The sequence below is a fragment of the Callithrix jacchus genome, chromosome 8 (assembly GCF_049354715.1).
Source record: "Callithrix jacchus isolate 240 chromosome 8, calJac240_pri, whole genome shotgun sequence".
Lineage (NCBI taxonomy): Eukaryota > Metazoa > Chordata > Mammalia > Primates > Cebidae > Callithrix > Callithrix jacchus.
In genome coordinates this window covers 68577428-68589334 of record NC_133509.1, presented here as the reverse complement: position 1 = coordinate 68589334, position 11907 = coordinate 68577428, and the positions used below count along the sequence as shown (strand labels likewise).

The following is an 11907-nucleotide window of genomic DNA, read 5'->3' as shown; positions in this document are numbered from 1 at the left end:
TAAATTACAGAGCCAGCATCAGAACCTGCATAGCCTGGTTCCCAAGTCAGGGTGCTGAACCATTATACTACCTTTTCCTTATGTTTTACTGTGTACTTAATGCCTGCCACTTATCTGTAACCCTGAGAGCAAGGACCACGGGGAGCCACTTATTTTGCATCACTGGTGCCCAAATAGTGCCTGCTCTCCATGACAGGTTCAATAACGTTCTGTCAGTCACTTTACTCATTACTACATGCTCTTTTCCCAATCAACGTTTCCTCTGCCTCTCCCCCATATATCTTTTTCCCTTCATAAGCACCCACCTCATCTCCCTCCCCATGACATTCCAACCCCTAAGCAAGGCTTTGAAAAAGTGACGTAGGCACACCACAGATGTGCCTTTGGCTCTAATTTGTGAAAGAACATTTTACCAAGGGACAAAGGAGGACTTGGAATTTTTTTCCTGCCCCCAGGAGGCCCAGAGTTGCAACCCTGTAGGTCTAGAACTTAAGCGGAGGTCCTGCTATGTTCACACATTGAGTAGAGAGTACTTCTAATTCTGTCTTTCAGCTGTCAGGCACGTAGGCCACTTCCTTTTACAAAGCTGGTTGTCCTAACGAAACAGGTGCAGATTTGAGGAAATGCAGACGGACTGGAATGATAAGTCCCACTGCATGTGAGATTATGTTGGTAGAGGACTCCCCACCCACCCTTTCCTGACCTCAGCCTCCCCAGGCCGCCCTGCGCGCCACCCCCTGAGGCTTGGCTCTCGCAGCTACATCTCCATCTACCTCCCTGACAGCTGCGCGGGTCAGGGGCAACTAGGTCGGGCCAAACGTGAGCGAGCGAGTGTGTGGTTCAAAGACGCGAAACGCAAGGGACGAGGAAAGGTCGAGCCCCGGCTGAGGAAAAACCACGGGCTGGGCTCGGTCCTGCTCCTCACCCTCTCTTCCCTACTTCGGAGCGGGCAGGCGCCAATGGGAACTCCGCAGAGGGAAGGCGAGCCGCACGCCCCCGTGGCTTTCGAGGGGGACGACCTGGGGCAGGGGGGCAACTGCGGGGCAGAGGGAGCCCGCGAGTGGAATCCCCCAGGCGCCCCCTCCCGGAGACTGTACGTGCGGGCCGCAGGCGCTGCGCCCGGGAGCCCTCCCACAGCCCGGGGCTGCACTGGAACGCGCTGACTCACGCTTGCGCTACGTGAGCTGCGAGCCTGCCGGGCGGGCCGCGCTGTCCAGCCCTGGCCGCCGCCCGCCGCGCGGTGAGTTAGCGACTCCCTCAGGGGCAGCCGCGGGCGCAGGCGCAGTGTGCGGCGCGCCCTGGCAGGACTTCACTCCCGCGCCCCCTCGCGCGCTTGCCGCGGCTGCCCGCTGGGCGTTTTTTATCGTTTCGGTTGTCCCTCCGGCTCGAAAGCTGCAGCGGAGCTGTGATCTTGCCTCCGAAGCGGGGCACCAGCCAGTATTTGCTAGACAGGAGAGGCCAGAGTCGCGTTAGGGCGGCCTTGGGCAGGGTGCTTTGGTCCAGCCTCTCTTTGGCTCCTGGGGTAGCCTGCAGAGGCCGAAGGCCGGTCTCTGGGTCTGCACTTGATGGCCTCCTATCTAAGGAAGGGCCAGTTAGTATCCCACCTGCTCCGTCGCCATTGTAGCTCAGTTTATCCCCAAGGAACCCCGTGGAGTGGCAAGGGCAGGCACCACCCAATCCCTTTGGCAGAGGAAATCAAAGCTGAGGTTTAGGTTTTCATCTGTTGACAATGATGAGGATGTTTCATCGTAAATTTTCTATCTAGAACTTAGCTCTCAGTTCATCAGTTCTAGTGCTAACGTGGCCTGTTTTAGTGGTGTGGCCCATTCTGTGTTCTCTGGAAAGTTAAAGGGGAGAGTTTATATTAACAGATGTCACATCTTCCCACTGTAACTTCTGGTAGATTTAAATGGACACAGCTGTGCTTACAAAACCAGTAACTGGCCAGTCTTCCTCAGGTCCACCTAGTGGGTCCTTGGGTGCCATGGACAGAAGTCTTGTGGGGGCATGGATAAGGGGGGCCTCCAGCCCCTGAGGACTAAGGCCAGGGTCTTGCAGGGCAGCTGAGCTTCACATTGTCCCCATTTAGCCACTTATCGGGGTTGCTGTGTGGCTCAAGATGGGAATACATAGAGTTTCCCTAACTACCATGGGTCACAGAAGTGACACATGGGATTCTTTTCCTTGGTTGTAGGATACTGGAGGCAGGGGCAGTGAGAGACACAGTCCACCTCATGTAGCACTCTTGTTTGCTCATTTTGAGGAAGCCATGGAGAGCACAGTTTCTATGGATACAGCAGGAACAAAAATGAGATTAATTCACATGGAAATTCTGCCTTTAGATACAGAGACCTAAGTTATAGGATCTTGACTGTATACACAGTTAAGCCATTTGTAGAGTTTTCCCTATTTGGTGGTAGTTTTTGTTCTGATTTTTTTTCTCCCCCACACGGGATGTTTGCCAAATTCTAGTTTATAAAATGAATACAAACTCTCATAAAAGAGAGTAAACTAAAATATAAAGAAGAAAAAATCCTGTAATCCAACATTCATATACCCATAAAATATTAGCATTTGAGGTATATTTCTTTCCAAATATTTTATTTTATTTCATTTTTTGAGAGACAGAGTCTTGCTCTTTTGCCCAGGCTGGAGTGCAGTGGTGTGATTATAGCTCACTGCAACCTCCGCATTCTGGGCTCAAATCATCCTCTCACCTCAGCCTCTGGAGTAGCTGGGACTACAGGCACATACCACCACACTCAGCTAATTTTTGTATTTTTTGTAGAGACAGGGTTTCACCAGTTTGGCCAGTCTGTTCTCAAACTCCTGGACTCAGGCAATCTGCCCGCCTTGGCCTCCTAAAGAGCTGGGATTACAGATGTGAGTCACCATGACCAGCCACCAAGTACTTTAAAAATTTATTTTATATAATGTCTACTATAATTGAGGCCACATTCTATGTCTTGAAAATATTATTTGCCTGGTTTAATATTATCTCATACACATTTCCCATGTCGTTAAACCTTTTATAGTCAATTTATGAATGTATTATGTATTTTTTCAGCAATTCCTTTACTGTTGAAATTTAGGTTGTTTCTATTTTTTTGCTAAAGCAATACTCTAATGAATATATTTGTGTATAAATATTTGACCAACTTATTATCTCCTTAACATAAGTTTCCTAAAGTGAAATTTTTAGGTTTAATAATGTAAACATTTTCATGACAAAATCACATTACTTGGTGGCAATTTCCATGAGGACAGGAACTATCTCTGCCTGCTTTACTACTATTCTGCTTTTTTTTTTCTTTTCTTTTCTTTTTTTTTTTTTTGAGATGGAGGCTCACTCTGTTGCCCAGGCTGGAGTGCAGTAGTGTGATCTCGGCTCACTGCAACCTCTGCTTTCTGGGTTCAAGCGATTCTCCTGCTTCAGCCTCCAAGTAGCTGGGATTACAGGCTCATACAACCATGCCCAGCTAATTTTTTTTGTATTTTTAGTAGAGTTGGGATTTCACCATGTTGGTCAGGCTGGTCTTGAGCTCCTGATCTCAAGTGGATCACAGATGTGAGCCACTGTGCCTAGCCTTTATGTGCATTGTTGAATAAGTGAAGAAAGGGAGGAAGAAATTTCCCTTCTCGCCTAGGAAATATCAAAACTGAAGACTGTTTTAACCCAACTGGTTTTAACCTGCTGAAGCTGACCGTGACCTTTAAGGAAACTCCCCACCCACACACAGGACCTGATTGAAACCTCCTTCCTGACCAATGACAGTGACACTTGTTTAAACAACTGACTGTCTAGAATGCTGGTTGTCAGTGCTTAATTAGAATACTCATCAGGCACTTCTCTCCAGCACTTAAAACACAGCCCCCAACTTTTCCCTAACAGGGATACATGACAAATTTCTGTTTGGGTTTGTGTTCCCTTGCCTGGTAAATTAGTAGACTCAGCTGTGATGAAGCAACAACAGCAAACCTCTGGCCTTATTCTTTGACAAATGAATATTGCCAAAATGAAATACAGAAAAGTTGTAGCAATCTACAGTTCTGCCATCAGTTTACAGTTTCTATCTCACTGCTTCTTTAGTGCACTGTGTCTTAACCTTTGTTACTTAATGGGTTAAAATGTGGGATAATTTTTTGCCTATTAAATGAGGTAGACTGCTGAACCTTTTTTTTTTTTTTTTTTTGGAGATGGAGTTTTGCTCTTGTTGCTCAGGTTGGAGTGGCTGGAGTGCAACAGCGCAATCTCAGCTCACCGAAACCTTTGCCTCCTAGGTTCAAGCAATTCTCCTGCTTCAGCCTCCCAAGTAGCTGGGATTACAGATGCCCACCACCACATCCAGCTAATTTTATATTTTTAGTAGAGATGGGGTTTCTCCATGTTGGTCAGGCTGGTCTAGAACTCCTAACTTCAGGTGATCCACCCGCCTTGGCTTCCCAAAGTGCTGGGATTACAGGCGTGAACCACTGCACCCAGCCGTGAGCCACCGAGACTGGCTGACTGAACTTTTAAATACAAATGTGATGATTTACATTTTTACTTATCTATTGAGATGTTAGTGATGTTCTTATTAGTTTGTATGACCCTTTTATACACTAAGAATATTGGAGAGTAAATATTCATAATAACTTTAAAGTGAACCCCCACCAGGAAGATCTTTATGCAACACATTAATTTTGATGTATTAAGTTTTTGAAGTGATTGTGTATTTAAATTACTGCTGGAGGTGTTCTAAGATGAAATGGGTAGTTTCTAGTTACTGAAAATATCTAAGTAGAGGCGGTTCGATCCCTTGGGAGGGATTGAAACATATGATGAGAGGTTGAACTAGCACTCTTTCAGTTCCCTTACAACCTTGAGATTTTATGATTCCATAACCTGTCCAAAAATAAAAGGCTAATAACTTTTTTTTGGGGGGGGTAATTTTCTTTCTACTAATACTGTGTAAGATTGACAGGCTTCTACAGAAGTCTAACAACTAAGAGAACCAAAGGATGATTTTCTGAAGCTACTGCCTATATTCGCACTTCTAAAAAGCCCAGGGTGGCTGGGCACGGTGGCTCACACCTATATATAATCCCAGCACTTTAGGAGGCTGACGCAGGTGGACCAACTGAGGTCAGAAGTTCGAGACCAGCCTGGCCAACATGGTGAAACCCCATCTCTACTAATAATACAAAAAATTAGCCAGGCGTAATGGTGCATGCCTGTAATCCCAGCTACTTGGGAGGCTGAGGCAGGAGAATTGCTTGAACCTGGGAGGTGGTGGTTGTGGTGAGCCGAGATCATGCCACTGCACACCAGCCTGGGCAACAAGAGTGAACTCTGTCTCAAAAAAAAAAAAAAACAAAAAAACCCCAGCGTGGTTGAAGAGTATGAATGTGCTTTACCTTGCAGCTGTATCCTGGCCCTTTAGAATTTGTTATCAGAACAAAACATGCATTTCCACTGAAAATTTTTAGAGCATTGATTTTGCAAACTTTTTCTAATTTCACTTTTTGTTTCTTCTGTGTAGTAAAATCTATAAACTTCTATTTTGCATATTTATTCTTTGTTAAGTATCTGTTGTAGATTATTACATATTTATATACACACAACAATATATACTTATACACCAAAACCATGTATACTGTATTGTATGGATAATTCAAGGGATTGTTTTTTAAAGTGACTGCTTTCAGTTATGTGCTAACTTTGAAAACTACCACCAACATAAAAATCTGCTCTACTGAGATAATCTGCATAGATTTTTATTGTGGAAGTGCTTGATTCCTGTCCTGTGTCTGACCCTTAGCATAAATGACCTAGAGCTCATTTTACATCTATTATATAATATGAGAACTATCTGTGTTCTGACAGCTCCTGTATTTCCTTTATTGGAATGTTCAGTGTTCATTTGTAATACATATAATCCCTAGCTTCTCCTATACGCTACAGGTTTTGGGGGGGCATGGGGAGCAAGGGGACCTGATCCTGTTGTATCCCCAGAGTTTAGTGCTTGGCATTCTGTAAAATCTTCATTGAATTGAATTGAATGTAATAAATTACATATAAAAGCTAGGTATGAAAAGGTGGAAGAGGCTATGGACTTAGTGTGAGGTCAGAAAGCTGACTGAGAAGCTAAATGATCTGAGTGCCTCCTAGAACGTGGTTACATATCTGGCTTATCACATGCCTTATCTCATTGAATCCTCACAACTAGCTTAGAGAGTTTTTATGTTTGTTTTGTTTTTACAGAGGAGGAATCTATACTTCAGAAAGGTCAATGAAATTGGTCAACTGGTAAATGGGAGGACTGGGACTTGCTCTGAGTTTATGCTGGCTTGAAACTCCAGGCTCTTTTCTCTTGAGTGGGATGCCTGCAGTATGCCATCTAGTCTTGAATGGGGCAGAGCTGGGGAGGGAAGATGTTGCTTTAGGAAAGGACCTGGTTCCATCAACTTAGTTGAATTTTGTCTTTGTAATCTCTCTTTGCCACACCCTTTCCACTTCTCCATGCCCTTAGCTTTGTTCCCCTCACCCTGTCCAGAGAACAGTGCCCTCATGATGCCGCCCCTCCTTGCAGTGCCAGCTTTTGACCTCTTCTAAACAAGCCTTGAGCTCTGTCCTCCCCATGCAGCTATAGTCCCTGGTATGCTACTTCTGTTTAATCCAATGAACTCTTCTGGGGAGAAAAATGGGATTATTGTTCTAATGTTTCCGATCCTCCTCATGTGCTTTTGTCTTTTCTTTTTTTGAGACAGAATCTCGTTCTGTCACTCAGGCTGATGTGCAATGGTGCAATCTTGGGTCACTGTAACTTCTGCCCCCCGGGTTCAAGTAATTCTTGTGCCTTAGCCTCCTGAGTAACTGGGATTACAGGCATGTACTACCACACCTGGCTAATTTATATGTTTTTAGCAGAGACAGGGTTTCACCATGTTGCCCAGGCAGGTCTTGACCTCTTGGCCTCAAGTAATCCACCAGCCTTGGCCTCCCAAACTGCTGGGAATATAGGCGTGAGCCACCATGCCCAGCCTCATGTGCTCTTTTTAAATACAGATGCTGATGGTAGGAATTTTAAGTTTGCTAGGGGAGCATTTGGGCAACAGGATAATTTGTCTCTTTAAATAAAATCATAGCAGGCAGCTACTTACTGTCAAGGCACAAAAGACTCTCAGATCTCAGGGACAATACTAAGGGCTAGCATTTCATTCATTGAATACATTCATGTAAATGGCTACTGTGTACTGGTGACTGTTCTAGGTGTTTTGTGTATATTAATTCTGCCAATCCCAGTGAGGCAGGTACTAACATTGCTTATATAGTTGGTGAGGGGAGAGTTGAAGCTGGGAAAGGGGCTAAGAGAAAAAGGGATGCTTTTAACAGTGGCTTAGGAATTTGACTGGAGATGAAACAAAAAATCAGGTTAGCCAGTGAACTGTTTCTAAATCCATTACTAAAGACATAGTTTAGAATAATGAGAGTGGGGAAGAATGTGTGTGAGCGCCCGCGCAAAGCGGGCAGCTGCCAATTGTCGAGGCAGGGCCTGCTCAAGTGTGTGCCCCAAGGAGCAGGAGGACCACTGGAGGGATGTGCTGCCCTGTGGTTCACTACAGGCACTTTATTATTGGGTCGAGCTGGCCAGAAGCTCAGCCAGTCAGGAGGGAGTACAGAAGAGGAGTCTGCCAAGGGATTTTGTGGGGAAAGGTTCCAGGCTGGGAGAGTGAGCCAGATGGAGGGAGGAAATGAGATTTTCCTGTTGGATGGATTCCATCCAAATGGAAATCCAAATATGGGTCTCTAAGGGTGGGAGGGTTGCAGGAGGGGGTCTGGTTTTAACTGGGAATCCCAAAGCCAGAGCTATGCCTAAAGTTAGTGGGTGTGGATTCCTGAGAAATCTCCTCATCATTACAAAGCATTTACTGAGCCATATTAATTTCTCGTGAAGGAGTGTTTCTGGAAATGAGATTTAGAAGGTGTGGGAGAATTATTTTCTGGGTGAGTGGCTGAAGCAGCAGCATACTATGGTAAGGTGATCAACTGTCCTGATTTGCCTGGGACTGTACCAACTTTTGCAATAAAATTCAGTCCCCCTTTCAGAGTACCCAGGACTCGGCTCATATGCCAGCTCCCTGTAAAGGCCTTTCCTGACCATTATCTGAGATACCCTGTCCCCAGTGCTCACATCCTGTTCCCTCAGAAGGAATTTCTCCATAACACTTATCCTTCCTTGCAGTCATCTTGCTTATTTGTTTATTGTCTCTTATCCAAAACTAGAATATAAGCTCCAGGAAGGCAGGGACTTTGGCTTCTCACTATTGTGTTCCCAGTGCATAGAACAGGGCCAGGCACACAGAAGGTGCTCATTATATGTTCTTTTTTTAATGCCCCGATCCCACCTCCTCCCTCCCATTATATATTTGTTGAGTGAGTGAAAAAAAATATATATATATTTTGTTTCAAGTACTGTGCTAAGCTCTGATTATACAATGGTGAGAAAAAACAGAAATGGTCTTTGTACTCATGAAGCATAGTAGAGGAGAAATACATTAATGACATATTTCTACCTACACAAGTAAAATTATACCCGGGATGAATGAATGGCTGAATAGGGGCCTGAAGGAGAGGAGCTGATGCTATAAGAAGATAGGATGCTGGATGGAGTTGGCGGCCCAGTGACAGCGAAGGCTTGTCTAAGGAAGTAATGATTGAGTTGAGTCTAAAGGATGAAGAAGAAAATGCTTTCTAGGAAGTGGGAACTGCACATGCAGATGCCCTGCAGCAGAATGGAGCAGGAGTGTATGGAAAACCACAAGCAGGCCCTGTGGTTGCAGTGCCCAGAGCAAGATGACTCATGACGTTGAGGGCAAGAGCTGAGAGGCAGGTACAGGCAGGCCATCCAGGACCTTGTACATTGGAGACCTTGCTGAAGATTTGGCTGTTTTTCCTAAGAATGAATGGTGAGAAATCACTGAAGGGTTTTAAGTATGTGTGTATTTGTGTGTGTATGTCAATCAGTCTTTGCCGTGACCTTTCCGTAGATTATCAGGGCTCCTCCATCCAAGTGGCTAAAGGATTAAATAGTTAAAATTAATTAGGAAAAGGACAATGAAAATGTTAACAATTATTAGCTCTTATAGTCTTAGTTCTCTTCTGTCTTCTGCTGGACTAAATATGGCATTAAGGACAAAAGGGTGGGGAGCAAAGCTTAAGGCCAAATAGATTTTTGAGGAATCTTTCTAGAGCTTGGTACTCAATGAAGAACATAAACTGCGAAGCTAGTGTATTCAAAGCACTCTTCTAGGCTCTGTGGGCAGAGACTAAGGAAACCACAAGAATGTTCTTCCCCCTTAGGGAGCTTAGATATTAAATAAGAGGTATGAAAATGAGAGCACAGGACAGACCCAGGAACAGTTCAACAAATACTGCTACTGAGATACCCGGCACATGGTGATATACAGCCTCCCCTGAGCAAAGTCCATGTCTGAGTCATTTCTGTTCCTCCCACAGACATTAGCCAAGTGCCTTGCCCACAAGATGCACCAAATGAATGAAGCTGAGGCTGCTCACTTAAGGAGAGAAAAGCAATTAGTCAGTAGACAAGCCAGGCCTCTAGTGACACTTCCATTATACAAATGCTTCTAACAGAATGTAAGCTCCATGAAGACAGAACTTTGTGTCCCTTTTTGGTTGTCCACTGGTGTGTCTTTGATGCCTAGTACATTGTCGTTCAACAGTATTTGTTGAGTAAAGAATTTATTAGCTTACGTTAGAGCCTGTGTAATGTTAGAGGACTTTGTGAGGAATGGGTTAAGTAAATTAATTTTCCCTCCATATGATGGGGGGTACTAGTCAGCATCTAGAGCATGTCATGGAAGAAGTCTTACTGATGAGGCAGTGTAGCAAAAGCACAGGCCATGGAGGCCAAGTGCCTGCAGCAGAAGCCTGGTTCTGCCACTCCCAGTGGTGTGACTTTGGGGAGCTTATTATTTAATCTCTCTGTAATGCTGTTTCCTCAACTGTGAAATGGGTATAAGACTGCACACCTTTGAAGTCTTATGAGAACTAATGAGGTAATGCATACTGAGTTCATGTATGTAGGGTATGTAGGGCAGTGCTTGATTCAGAGTAAATACCTCGTGAATATTAGTTTAAAGTGCTTTACATATATTGACTTTTTAAATCCTCACAACAACCCTCGGAAGTATTATCATGATCCCCATTTTATAGCAAGTGATACATAACAGTAATTTCCTTGAATGTGATAGGTAGAAATTGGAGGGTTTTGAGGAAAGGCATAACATGATCTAATTTATAGTTTCACAAGATTCCTGTATCTGTTATATGAAAACAGACTGAGGAGAGTGGAGGGGAGTGAGGACAGAACCAAGGATACCACTTAGGAAACTCCAGCAAGAATCCAGGCGAGTTTTAATGCTGTCTTGCCTCAGGGCAGTGGTTGGTGGTGTAAAAACCATCTGATTTACATTATCTTTTGAAGACAGAATTCAAAGGATTTGCTGATGGAATGGAAAGACGGGAGGTATGAAAGAGATGAGTCATGAATGCCTCTACTATTTTGGATCCAATCAACCAAAAGGATGAAATTGCTATTAGCTAAACCAGGAAAGACTGCAGGTGAGCAGGTTTACAATATATAGTTTGAGGTGCATATTGGCATCCAAGTTGAGATGATGAATAGGCTGGTAGAATATGAGCCTGGAGTTCAGAGCATGCTGGGCTGGAATGTGGGAGTCATCAGCCTATAGATGATATCAAAACCCCTGCAACTGGATGAGATCACCAGTGGAACAAGGAGAGAAGGAAAGCAGAGGTCCAAAGGTTAAGCCCAATATTCAGAGGTTGGGGAGAGGAGATGAACCAGCAAAGTGACTGAGGAGGACCAGTCCGTGAGACTAAAGGAAACCAGAAGCATGTCAGATACTGGAAGCCATGGAAGAAAAGACTTCCAGTGTTTCATGTGCTTTTAAATCTATTCTTTTTTTTTTTTTTTTTTTTTTTTTTTTGAGACGGAGTTTCACTCTTGTTACCCAGGCTGGAGTGCAATGGCGCGATCTCGGCTCACCGCAACCGCCGCCTCCTGGGTTCAGGCAATTCTCCTGCCTCAGCCTCCTGAGTAGCTGGGATTACAGGCACGCGCCACCGTGCCCAGCTAATTTTTTTTTTGTATTTTTAGTAGAGACGGGGTTTCACCGTGTTGACTAGGATGGTCTCCATCTCTTGACCTCGTGATCCACCCGCCTCGGCCTCCCAAAGTGCTGGGATTACAGGCTTGAGCCACCGCGCCCGGCCCTTAAATCTATTCTTTTCTTGGCAATGACCTTAGCAATTGCTCCCATGTCCGTGTCAGTGATATCACAGATGAAGGGACTGATGCTCACAGAATTAGGCCCAAGATGCAGGTTTGTAACAGCGATTGAAATGGAGCCCACGCCCTCCCGGTCCATGTCCAGTGATCTTTCACTGCACCACAACAGCCTCTCATTTACAGACTTGCCTAAGGCTATTTTGTTTATACAAAATTATTCTCCCACCCCCAAAATTGTCTGTTTTAAACTAGACATTCAACTTGGCTGCCTTAGTACAAAAACCTATTTGATATTCAAGTAAGAGTGCTATAAAAGCTGACCAAAAAGGAAATAGGTTAGGCAGCGTCATTGCCAACAGCTGAAGGATATGATAAAATCAGTAGCATCTGCTTAGAAGGGCCTGACCTCACGAACGTTGACAGGAATAATTTTGAGCCTGTGTTTGGAGCCACAGAGGATTAGAGGAGTCTCTCTCTGTCTCTCTTTCTCTCTCTCTCTCTCTCTCTCTCTCTCTGTGTGTGTGTGTGTGTGTGTGTGTGTGTGAGAGAGAGAGAGAGAGAGAAATAATGGAGAGAATGTGAGAGCATG

General features: G+C 44.6%; 1 long non-coding RNA gene across 5 annotated transcripts in view; it reads left to right on the top strand.

Annotated features, from left to right (window-relative positions):
* The first annotated feature begins 1172 nt into the window (after window positions 1-1172).
* LOC118144912 (uncharacterized) overlaps window positions 1173-11907 on the top strand; it is a 44938-nt gene continuing 34203 nt past the window's right edge. For 4 of the 5 annotated variants that reach the window (XR_013521141.1, XR_008474379.2, XR_013521140.1 and 1 more), the window contains exon 1: window positions 1173-10627. This is a non-coding gene — a long non-coding RNA (uncharacterized LOC118144912). The remainder of the gene's footprint in view (window positions 10628-11907) is intronic. The other variant, XR_013521139.1, reaches the window with a different exon arrangement.